At 39.9% G+C, this 10,403-nt stretch overlaps 1 long non-coding RNA gene across 4 annotated transcripts; it reads left to right on the top strand.

Moving 5' to 3' along the window:
* Positions 5,156–7,816, top strand: LOC109708634. Of its 4 annotated transcripts, none has more exons than XR_002215799.1 (6): positions 5,156–5,452; positions 5,536–5,616; positions 5,715–5,816; positions 5,926–6,056; positions 6,741–6,855; positions 7,618–7,816. It is a non-coding gene; the product is annotated as an uncharacterized LOC109708634 (long non-coding RNA). The 4 variants fall into 4 exon arrangements; XR_002215801.1 differs by lacking the exon at positions 7,618–7,816 and adding an exon at positions 7,234–7,412; XR_002215800.1 differs by lacking the exon at positions 7,618–7,816 and adding an exon at positions 7,230–7,412.

The raw sequence follows: 10,403 nt of genomic DNA, 5'->3' as shown, positions 1-10,403 counted from the left end.
CGCCCCTGTTTTATGGTTTCCTTTTCAGAGCCTTCGGCACCGGCGGAGGCACGGGATCGCGGCAAGGAAATCGCTTAGCTAACTAGCGAGGAGCGGTACTTGCCTAGATGGTTTACTCTTTCTTTTGTAGTTGAGAGAGTGAGAGGTTTTGTATCCATGTATAGAGACCACCTATGTACCTACCTATAGCACTTGTATTTGGGATTTCCTATTGTATTTACTTTATGTCTTATTTAGTGGATTTACAGTTTTACCTTATCCTTTGTTGTAGCATTTAGACATTTATTATGCTCTGATACTCCTAGATGTCTTTTATTATTGCTTTTATTATTGTTGTTTCTAGACGCCTTATACGTTTTAGACGTATGGCGGGTCTGGGCACGTGCCGGGCGGGCTTCCGCTAGGTCCCGGGGCGTGACAGACACTGAAGCTAATATGCAGGTAGTTGTTGGAGAACAAGGGTACCGAGCGTGACCAACACGAGAAGTCACTTGGATGTCTACTCACTCGTCAGTGACTTACTCAATGTTGCAGTAGTGTGACTGGTCCTTTGACCTGCGGTGCCTCGGCTATTCACAATGAGGTTACTGTAGTTTGACTGTACATACACTTAGTCCCTAGCCATTCGGGTCCTTGCGGTGCATGTTGGCTGCAGTAGGTTCATTGTAGGAATAGGGTGCGCACTCAGATGAAATCTATCTCCCTTGGTAGATAGGGGTGTTAGTCCTATGTGATTTATGATACCGAGTTTAGAAGACCTTGGCCAGGGCAGAATAAATAGCGGAAAAGGGTTTCCGATATTAGAAACTCGAGTCGAATAAATTTAACATATGACAGACGATGGGGTTTGACAAGTTATTCCATAACCTCCGTCTAGTTGGGACTCACGATAGAAGGATTGTATCACACGGTAACTGCACCAAGAGATTCAGTATTCCATTCTACTGGAATGTCACTACATGCTGCTAGGCGTCACTGGTGGATTGTGAGACTCATGAGAATTATCTAGATGATCAATAATTCTCATTGGGTTGAGTTGGAATTGTTCTGATCTATTGAAAGAAGTTTCTGTGATATTGTTGATAGTGATCAAAATATATCTCACAACCAGATAGAATAGAACCTATGGGGTCACACACATAAGAGGTTGTGATTGATCGGATAGCTAGATCGCGATTATTGAATTGCCAGAGGACCTAATTGTCAATATGTTGATAATTGGACTAATTTGTAATTATTACAAATTAGTGTTATTAAAGTGTAAATGTTACAAGAGAGGACTTACTAATAGTTAGTAAATTATAAGAGGACTTATGTGCAAATGTTGCATTATTAATTTGATAAGGTCAAATTAATATAAAATTCAAGTCGAATAAAATTAGGACTTGATCAATCTAACCAATTAAGGAAAGGATAAATTTAAATCTAGATTTATACTTATCCTTAATTGTCATTATATTATTAGGAATAGGATTATATTCCTATATATAACATACGGGAGTTTTTAGAAAACCCTAGCCGTCATCTATCTTCTCCTCTCTCCTCCATATTCTAGCAAAAAGACGTCCTTTTGTAAGGGAGCTAGCACCCCGGTGAGGACTTCGATCAAATCAAGAACCTCGTGTGGATACCTATAGAGGCCGGACACGTGTGCGACTTCAAGAGAACCCGATTTCACGATCATCAAATTGAGGTGAAGATCTATCCGCGAAAAAGGTAAAGATTCGATCTTACTTTTCTTCTTTAATCTTAAAAAACATAAGGGATCTCAATTGCGTGGTTTTTGAGATTGGATCTCGAGAGTTTTCAAAAATCAAATTTGTTTGATTTTTTTTTTCGCTGCGTTTTTACCGTACGCAATTTTCTAACAGAGACTTCATGAGGTTCCGGCATCTATTGTATCGGATCGAGACCCTAGGTTCACATCTCATTTTTGGAAGAGCTTACAAGATGCATTGGGCACACGGCTCGACTTTAGCACGGCATTCCATCCTCAAAGTGACGGTCAATCGGAGAGAACAATTCAAATACTTGAGGACATGCTTCGAGCGTGTGTACTCGATTATAAGGGCGGATGGCACGATCATTTGCCGATGGCGGAATTCGCATACAACAATAGCTATCAGGAAAGTATTGCGATGGCGCCATTCGAGGCCCTGTATGGAAGGAAGTGCCGCTCGCCAATTCATTGGAGCGATGTGGGCGAGAAAGTTGTTCTTGGCCCGGATGTTGTGCGGGAGGCAGAGGAGAAAGTTCGCCTTGCCCGACAAAAATTAGCGACGGCGCAATCGCGGCACAAGAGTTATGCCGACAAGTGGCGCAAGGATATTGAGTTTGCAGTTGGCTACCGTGTATTCTTGAAAGTATCACCGGTGCGAGGAGTTAAGCGGTTCGGTGTCCGCGGGAAGCTAAGTCCCCGCTATATCGGATCCTTCGAGATTTTGGAACGAGTTGGCGCGATGGCATACAAGCTAGCATTACCACCGAGGCTTGCGGGGGATGCTTGCGGGGGTGCACGACGTGTTTCATGTATCCAATCTCCGCAAGTATGTTCATGATCAGGAGCATATTCTCTCGTATATACCAATAGAGCTTCAAGAGGATATGACTTACGAGGAGTTCCTGGCGTACATCGTTGATCGAAAGGTGCGAAAACTACGGAATTGTGAAATTCCGTATGTTAAGATTCATTAGAGTGAACACGGTGATTGGGAAGAAACGTGGGAGCTTGAGGACGCGATGAAGGAGCGCTATCCCCATCTCTTCGAGGAACTAGATTGAGGTATGAACCTCAATTTCTAGATAGTTAGTTTCGCGAACAAAACTAAATTTAAGGGGTGGAGAATGTAATATACCAAAACTTTGGTAAATAAATTCAAACCTTGGTCAAATTGACCAAAGTGCGAGGTTGGTACACTTCGGAAAGGCCGAAAAGGTCATATAATGCAAAAATGCATTACTGGGGATCTTCGAGAGCTCTGGAATCAAAATCTGCAAAACTGTAGGTTTTGTGCTCTCGGGGACCGGTTCCTGGTGGGAGAGACCGGTCCCCGAACGCGTAGGCAGCGAGATGGCCGAAAAATCGGCTAAGTCCTGGAAAACCAGCTCTCAGAAATCGGTCCTTGCGAGGAGAGACCGGTCCCCAGAGACCGGTTCCAATGAGGGAGACCGGTTGCATCGCGCGCAGCCTGCACAGACCGCGGGAGAAGCTCTCGGGGACCGGTCCCTGGTCGGGGAGACCGGTCCCTCACTGCGAAAAATGCCCAGTCTGGGCAGTGCACAGAGAAATGAGTTGGGGGGCTTAGTTGCAAATGTTGCAACATGTTATATGGCCCATCTCTTCTCCCCTTTCACAGCCACTTCACCCTCTCTCACTTTCTCTCCTTTCTCTCTCTAGAAACACCTTTAGAGCTTGGAGAAGAAGAAGAAGAAAAAGCTTGGGGAAGGTGATCTTGGAGGCTTTGGAGGATCTAGCAAGCTCACCTACAATAAGGAGCTTGGTAGAACTGGGCAAAGGTGAGGTTTTGGTTCGTGAGAGTCTAGGGTTTGGATTTTAACCCAAAGTTGTAGGGTTTTGAGTTTATTTCTAGCTTTAGAACCCTTGTTGAACTAAGAAATCATGAAATTCATGGTTTTCTTGTAGAGCTCTCATGGTGGATCACTAGGGCTCCAAGTAGATGCCCTAAGGTTGGTCCAAGAGGCTTGGGAACTTTATTAGAATGCTGCTTAGATGATTCTAAGCTATCGTTTGCTTAGGGAAGAGATCAATCTAGGAGCTATTGCTATAGGGCATTGTTAGAGCTCAAATTTGGGGCTTTTGCCCTAGGATTTTTCGAGAGCGAATTGACCTCGTAGAAACCTAATTGGGGGTGTCCTCGACGCGTTGGACAACTCCGTTCGACGTTACGAAAATGCTTAAGTATGGTTCATGTACAAAGGGCCTAATATGGCCCTATTTTTGTTATAGGACGCGGAATCGGCTTTCGTAAAGTTCGGGAGTCGTCATATTCTACACCTACACGACCACGCGAGGTGGGGGGTGCATTCCGGAATCGTTGGATTTCCTTCTATGTCTATGTCACTTCTATTTGAGCATACTGTATATAGTCGTTCATACATATTAGGGTTGCTTACATGTAAACTTTGGTGTAACTTTATTTATATGCTCATAATGTAGTTGGATATAAAGAATGATAGAAGCATAGTGGACATGTATGCTAAAACCCTAGAGATGTATGAATAGGAGACTTGGACCTTAATCTTAGTAAACAAAGGTGACATTGACTATAGAGACAAGATTGGCATTGAGATAGTGATTGTTAAACATAGTTTAACCAAGAGTGGCATGAATAAATAGGTAGAAAACCTATTATGATAGTGGCATTGTGACTAGTGGCTATACGTTCCCAAGTTGGGAATCGGATCAATACTCACGATAAGTCTTGGCTTGAGGGCGGTAGCTCCCCCCTCAAGCGGTGTGCTCCGGAGTAGGTCACCACGAGGATAGTGGCCCCGAAGGACGGTCCCTCGAGTGGAAGTGCTCGAAGCCTCCTCGATCAAAAGAAATTTTGGGTTGTGAGTCATTGGGGTTAACAAAGTTAACCGGTAAGATTGGGTAAAAGCCAAAGGAAAGTATCGAGCAAGCATGCATGCATATTTATTGCTTTCATATCTATATTCGCTGACATCTTTCTTGCAGGCGTAGTATTAGTATTAGTTTGGCTACTATTTTCTTTCCGTTGAAATACTTATGCCTGAAATAGACCTAGTGGGTAAGTCGGCGAAATCGGTTGTCGAACCCACTAGGAACTTCGTTGTAGTTCTCACACCATTAACCCTACATGTAATATATTGAATTTCGATTATGAGCTAATTGTGACCAAATTGATCACAATAATGCCAAAATGAGAATTAATCGCTTCCAAATTAAATTGGCAACTTGTAGAGGTGTATTAGTATAAGTTGGAAGTGATTAGAAGTATTCGAAACAAGGTGGAAGAGCATTTTGAGTGGATAATGCTGCTGCTGCCAGAGAATTCTGCAGCTTGATTGAAATGCTATTTTTGAGATTTAAGGGGCTAAGTTGCAATTAGGCTTCAGGTCACCTGATGATCCCCACGTATCCAACCCCTTTACAGCACCTCTTTTATTTGTTTTATTTTCTCCTCTTTATCTCTAAACCCTAGGAATAGAGTAGTGAGGAGAAGCTTGTGGAGCTGAGTTCTTCTTGCTGTTGGAGCTAAGAAGAAACCTGTAGAGCTAAAAAGGAGGTTGATGAAGCCGAAGAACACTTTTGGGAAGCTTCAAGTTCAGGTAAACTTAGTATTTAATCCCTGGTTGAGGAGTATTAGAGACTATGAAGATGAATTGTGAAGTGCTATTGGCAGACTTGGGTTTTGGGTAGTTGATGCTGTCGAGTTGAAGAACTTAGCTGAACAAGCACCAAATTCGGGTAAGAAGCTTACTTCTCAGCTGAAATTAAATGTTATTACCATTGGATGGAGTCTAAGGAATTAAGTTGTGTTGGCATAATAGTGGCTGTGAGAGAAAGGCTTGGTGGAATTGAGGGTCCTTGTTGTTCCAAGCTGAGAAGAATTGGAATGAGCTACGAATTAGGTAAGTGAATATTTCTCCCCTGATTTGAGTAATAACAGTTGTATTGACTACTCTACTAAGAATTATTAGTAGTGGTAATTGGTTATTCACTGCTGCAGGAATTATAAAAGAAAAAGAAAGTAAAATGCTGAAATTCCTACTGTGAAGGAATTTCCTACTAGTTGGAGCTGCCGAATTGGAGGATTGGGCTATGTGAAGCAGTGAGTAACTTGATACAGCTTTTAATTAAGTTGAACCTAGTTACTAATTAATTAGTGTTAAGTTAATTGCATTAGAAAAGATCTAATTGGGGCTGATCGGGATTTTCAGCTAAGAAGGTGTGCTGTGAAGAGCAGTGTGAGGCTGCTGCTTGGTGACTTTGGTCACCCAGATTGGAGGAAGCTAGGTGGAACTCCCTTGGTGTCCGAGCTGCAGAGAGGCTGATAAAGCTTTACACTCAGGTGAAATTAAAGAGACTTCTTGATTCATGAGTGTTAATTAGTTTGGAAGAGAGTTAAGTGATTAAGTATTGGCTGCCAGGATTGAAACTCGGTGAAGCTGATCTAGAGGAATTTTTCTTGCTGTTGAAATTGCCAAAGTGAAGAACCCATTTGTGAAGCTATAGTGGCTTTAGAAATTTTAGAGCACTCAGATTTAAGAAGGAATTGAAGTGTTGATAGCTTGCTAGTTAATTGAGCTGGAGGAGCTCAAAAATTGACATAAAAATGGATTCAATTCCTGGCTTAAATAATTAACAATAAAACTTAAACCATGATGCTTCCAAAATTCTGAATTGAATAGTTTAATTATAACATAGGAAAGTTAAATAAATTAGATTTCAGCATTGAGTTCTAATTGTTAGTAAGCTGAGAAGAAGCTAGTTGAGCATCAAATTGAAAGGATTAGAATGATTACTTTATTAGTTGGATCAATGGAGTTATTGAATGGCCTGGGTATTAGCAGTTACATGTATACATGTATGCTGATATTATATGTAAATATAAATATACCCTTACACACAAGCAAATTAGAGTGGAAATGCAAACTTGTAAAGTGAGAGAATGTGACCCTAGTTTAACCTCTCTTATTCATATATATATATGAAGGTTAAACATGCTTAGGAGTTCGAATTGACATTCTGACAGGTCGGTGACGCACTAATTACGGTAGAAGTCGTTTAAGCTCTATTTGCACGAAGTCGTGAGAGCTCGTTATTGACACAGTTCGAGACATTAATTCTAGCTGTTGGCATCCCTACAGGTGGGTGGTGCTATCCGAAATCTTTGAATCCCCCTTTATATCTATGATATTTCATTGAGCATATTTCTATATGAATTACTTATAATCATGCATTACAGGGTAGTTGACAGTATATGGTCATTAATTGAATGTTGAAACTTATGTTGACGTAAAACATATGAGAGCATAGCAAACTTGTGAAAACTGCATTGTGAATATAGTAAACCCTATAAATGCATGGACTATGACAATAGTGAATCTAATGACATCATTGATTAGTATTAAGCATGAAATTGTGAAACTAGCATAAAGGGTTAGTTAGAGTAAAGTGTGGCATTGTCTTTTATTGGATCTTCTAAAGGAAGATCAGATCATACATCAGTATTATGTTCAAGGAAGGTCGCTCCTCCTTGAACGATGAGCTTCGGAGTAGTCATCTTAACTGGACCAAGAGCTAGCGTCTCCCCCAGTTGACAGTCCCGTCGAGATGTAGCTTGCGTCTCCCCAATATTTGGGATATCGTCGGTGAGTTATTGTTAACCAAAGGGTTAACCAGTTGATTGGGTAAAATCGTTAAAAGCATGCATGCATATTTATCAGTTATCATATATTGCTTCTTTCAGCTTTGTACAGGCATTGTAGTAATTACATGTTATAGTTGATTACTATCTGTTTATTTTTCTTGCCTACATATGCCTGAATAGACCTAGTGGGTGAGTCGGCGAGGTCGGTGGCCGAACCCATTGGGAACTTTCAGTAGTTCTCATACCACTAACCATACAGGTTCCAGCGCGAGCGGTGTGGCCGAGGATCGCGCCAAGAGCCCAACAGCTTAGCTAGCAGACACCCGAGTTTAGTGGTATACCATTTTGGGTTTCATGTTGTACATAATGATGAACAGAGAGATATGTAAATAGAAATGTAAATGAAAGTGTAAATAACTAAATGCTTTAGTTATCCAGTTTTATAGTTCAGTTTTAAAGTTTAAAATTACAGTGAATACATATGTAGTTAAGTTCAGTTTCACTTGTTCCTGTTGCTTGCCCTCGTGCAAGCCATACATATTGAAATGTTATCCTGGGAATTGTTTATTTCTTTATACATGTACTCGTTGTTGTTGAGTCTTGGATGGACAGGGGAGGTTATATCCGTTCGGCGTCTATGTACGGACCCGGATCGACCAAATTGGCAATAGCGGGACGTGACACTACAGGTCCTAGCACCAGCGGGGCAGTAGAGGACCGAGGCAAAGGTTTAGCACCATAGATAGCGGCCACCGGGACCATTTCACATTTTGTAGTCATTTCCCTTTTAGTTTACATGTATCAACTTCTTTTGTTGATTTAGAAAGTTGTATAGTTGAAAGCAATATGTAATTTGGTGAATGGCTAAATGTAAAGAATTATGAATGAAAGCAAAGAAATGTGATAGTTCAGTTTACTTTTATTTGGTTCAAATGCAATCAAGTATTATGTATGGTCGAATATATTAGCTTAGAGCTTTCACTTTCGTTGTTGCATGCCCTCGTGCAAGCCTTGTATAAATGCTAATCTCATTGCTTGATTGCTTTATTATACATGTTTTAGAGCTTTGGGCGGACATGGGAGGCTCTGTCCGTTCGGCGTCTGTTGACGTGGCCCGAACCCGACCAAATTGGCGAGGATTAGGGCGTGACACCAAGTCTGTTTCTGCATCCATTTTGTGCAAAAACAACTCTGATTCAGTCTGACACTCTCCAGATGTGTCGACCAATCGCTAATACTGTAGCCAATCCGATACAAAACCCCCGGGACACTACAATTTTCTACAACAAGTTTCTCTTAAATTGATTCTTGGTGCCCTAATTCATAATGTTCTTCTAAAATTAATTTGAAAATTGCTTAGTGATTATACCCACAGATCTTTAATGATATTATAAACAATAAATCATCACCAATCTTGTTCATCTTGCTCCAAATGGAGTGCACCCATGGATTCGAGTAGGCGTCGTGGATTCGATGTGATAAAGACGATTCGTGGATACGAACAGTTGGTGCTCGTGGATTCAAGCGGCGGTCGTGGACTACCCATTGGTGTATGCGAGATCCAAAGAAGATCAAAAAGATGTTTGAGTTCGTAGAGTTGGTAATCACCTTTTAATTTTTTATTTTGTATTGAATTGTTATTGTGTGTTGGTTTTGTGAGTTTTTTACTCCAAAGTGAAGTTTTTCATGCAAATCTCAATGTGCTATTTTATTTTCCGCATTTATTTTTATTCTATCAAGTTTTGTATTTTTGGCCTATATACCTATTCACTCCCTCTGGGTATTTAATAATATCTAGATCGATCCTCGGGATCCCTATAACTAACAGCAGTGGCAACAACGACGGATCAAGAGATCTGGTTGAGATCCTTTCAACACGAGCTCTAGCCAGGTTGCAAGCTTGGTGGGGCAAGACCAGAAGAGGTCGCTGGAGGGTCATGAAACCAGTAGCAAAGGTTTGAAAGGGCAACGCCGAGAGGAAGGCATGAGAGGGAGAGAGAGTTAAGGGGAGAAGGGGGAGAGAGAGAGAGAGATAAATATATAAAAGTGGTATAGCCGGGGTTCCGCTGAGCAGAGCAATGTCGCTAGAGGTAAGAGCGGCACCCACGACAGTGACAGGGTGGGTAGGTGGCGGTTGGGGTAAGGGGGGAGAAGAAGAGAGAAAAGGTTTAACAACCCTAAAATGCACTATTTATACAATATGTAAATTTTGCATTCTAGTCCCTCTCATTTTGAATTTCCTATCCGTCAGTGCGTGTATTTCGTACAATAGCACTTCCTAGTAAATTTTCTCGCAATTTGGCACACAAAATATCGTACTTTTTACAGAAAAGCCTATAACATCTCTATTAGCTTTTTGTTATTTTTATCTCCAAATCATGTTTTTTCATGTGAAATCGTAGAATGATCCCTCCCACGACTTACTGCACTGTCACATCTCAAAAGTGGCGATTTTGTTTCATTAAAAACTATACAATTTCAAAAAAATACTCCACCTTTTTGAATTTTATACAAAGGCATATTTGGTTGCCCAAAAAATGATTGAAGTGAAAAAAAGTTACCTTTACAAAAGGACATTTACAAAAGTTACTGTTTAGTTTGATTGTTTAGTTTGCTATAAAGTGAAACATAAAAAATTATAGTTTGTAATTTTGATTATTTAATTACATATAAAAAAGTAAAAATATAAACTAACGACTTACACTCACGAATTAAATTTTAAATTTAAATTGACGTTTATATTTAGAATTCAAAATTAAATTTTAAATTTTAAATTTAACCTCAAATCTGGGTTGAACTTACAGTTAAAATTTAAGATATAAATTAAATTTACAATTTGAATTAAAGATTTAAATTATAACTCATAACTAAAATTAAATGCTAAAATAAAAGTTCAACATAAAAATTAGAATATTTATTCAAATTTATTCATAATGTGAATTATAATTTAATTTACTCTTTCATTTTAAATTCTAAATTTAAATATGAATTCACAATTCAAATTAACATTTAAATGTAAAATAAAAATTGAGTTTAAGTCACAAT

The sequence above is a fragment of the Ananas comosus genome, linkage group 4, assembly GCF_001540865.1.
Source record: "Ananas comosus cultivar F153 linkage group 4, ASM154086v1, whole genome shotgun sequence".
Lineage (NCBI taxonomy): Eukaryota > Viridiplantae > Streptophyta > Magnoliopsida > Poales > Bromeliaceae > Ananas > Ananas comosus.
The sequence above is the reverse complement of the archived record's forward strand: the minus strand, read 5'-3'. Positions and strand labels throughout refer to the sequence as shown.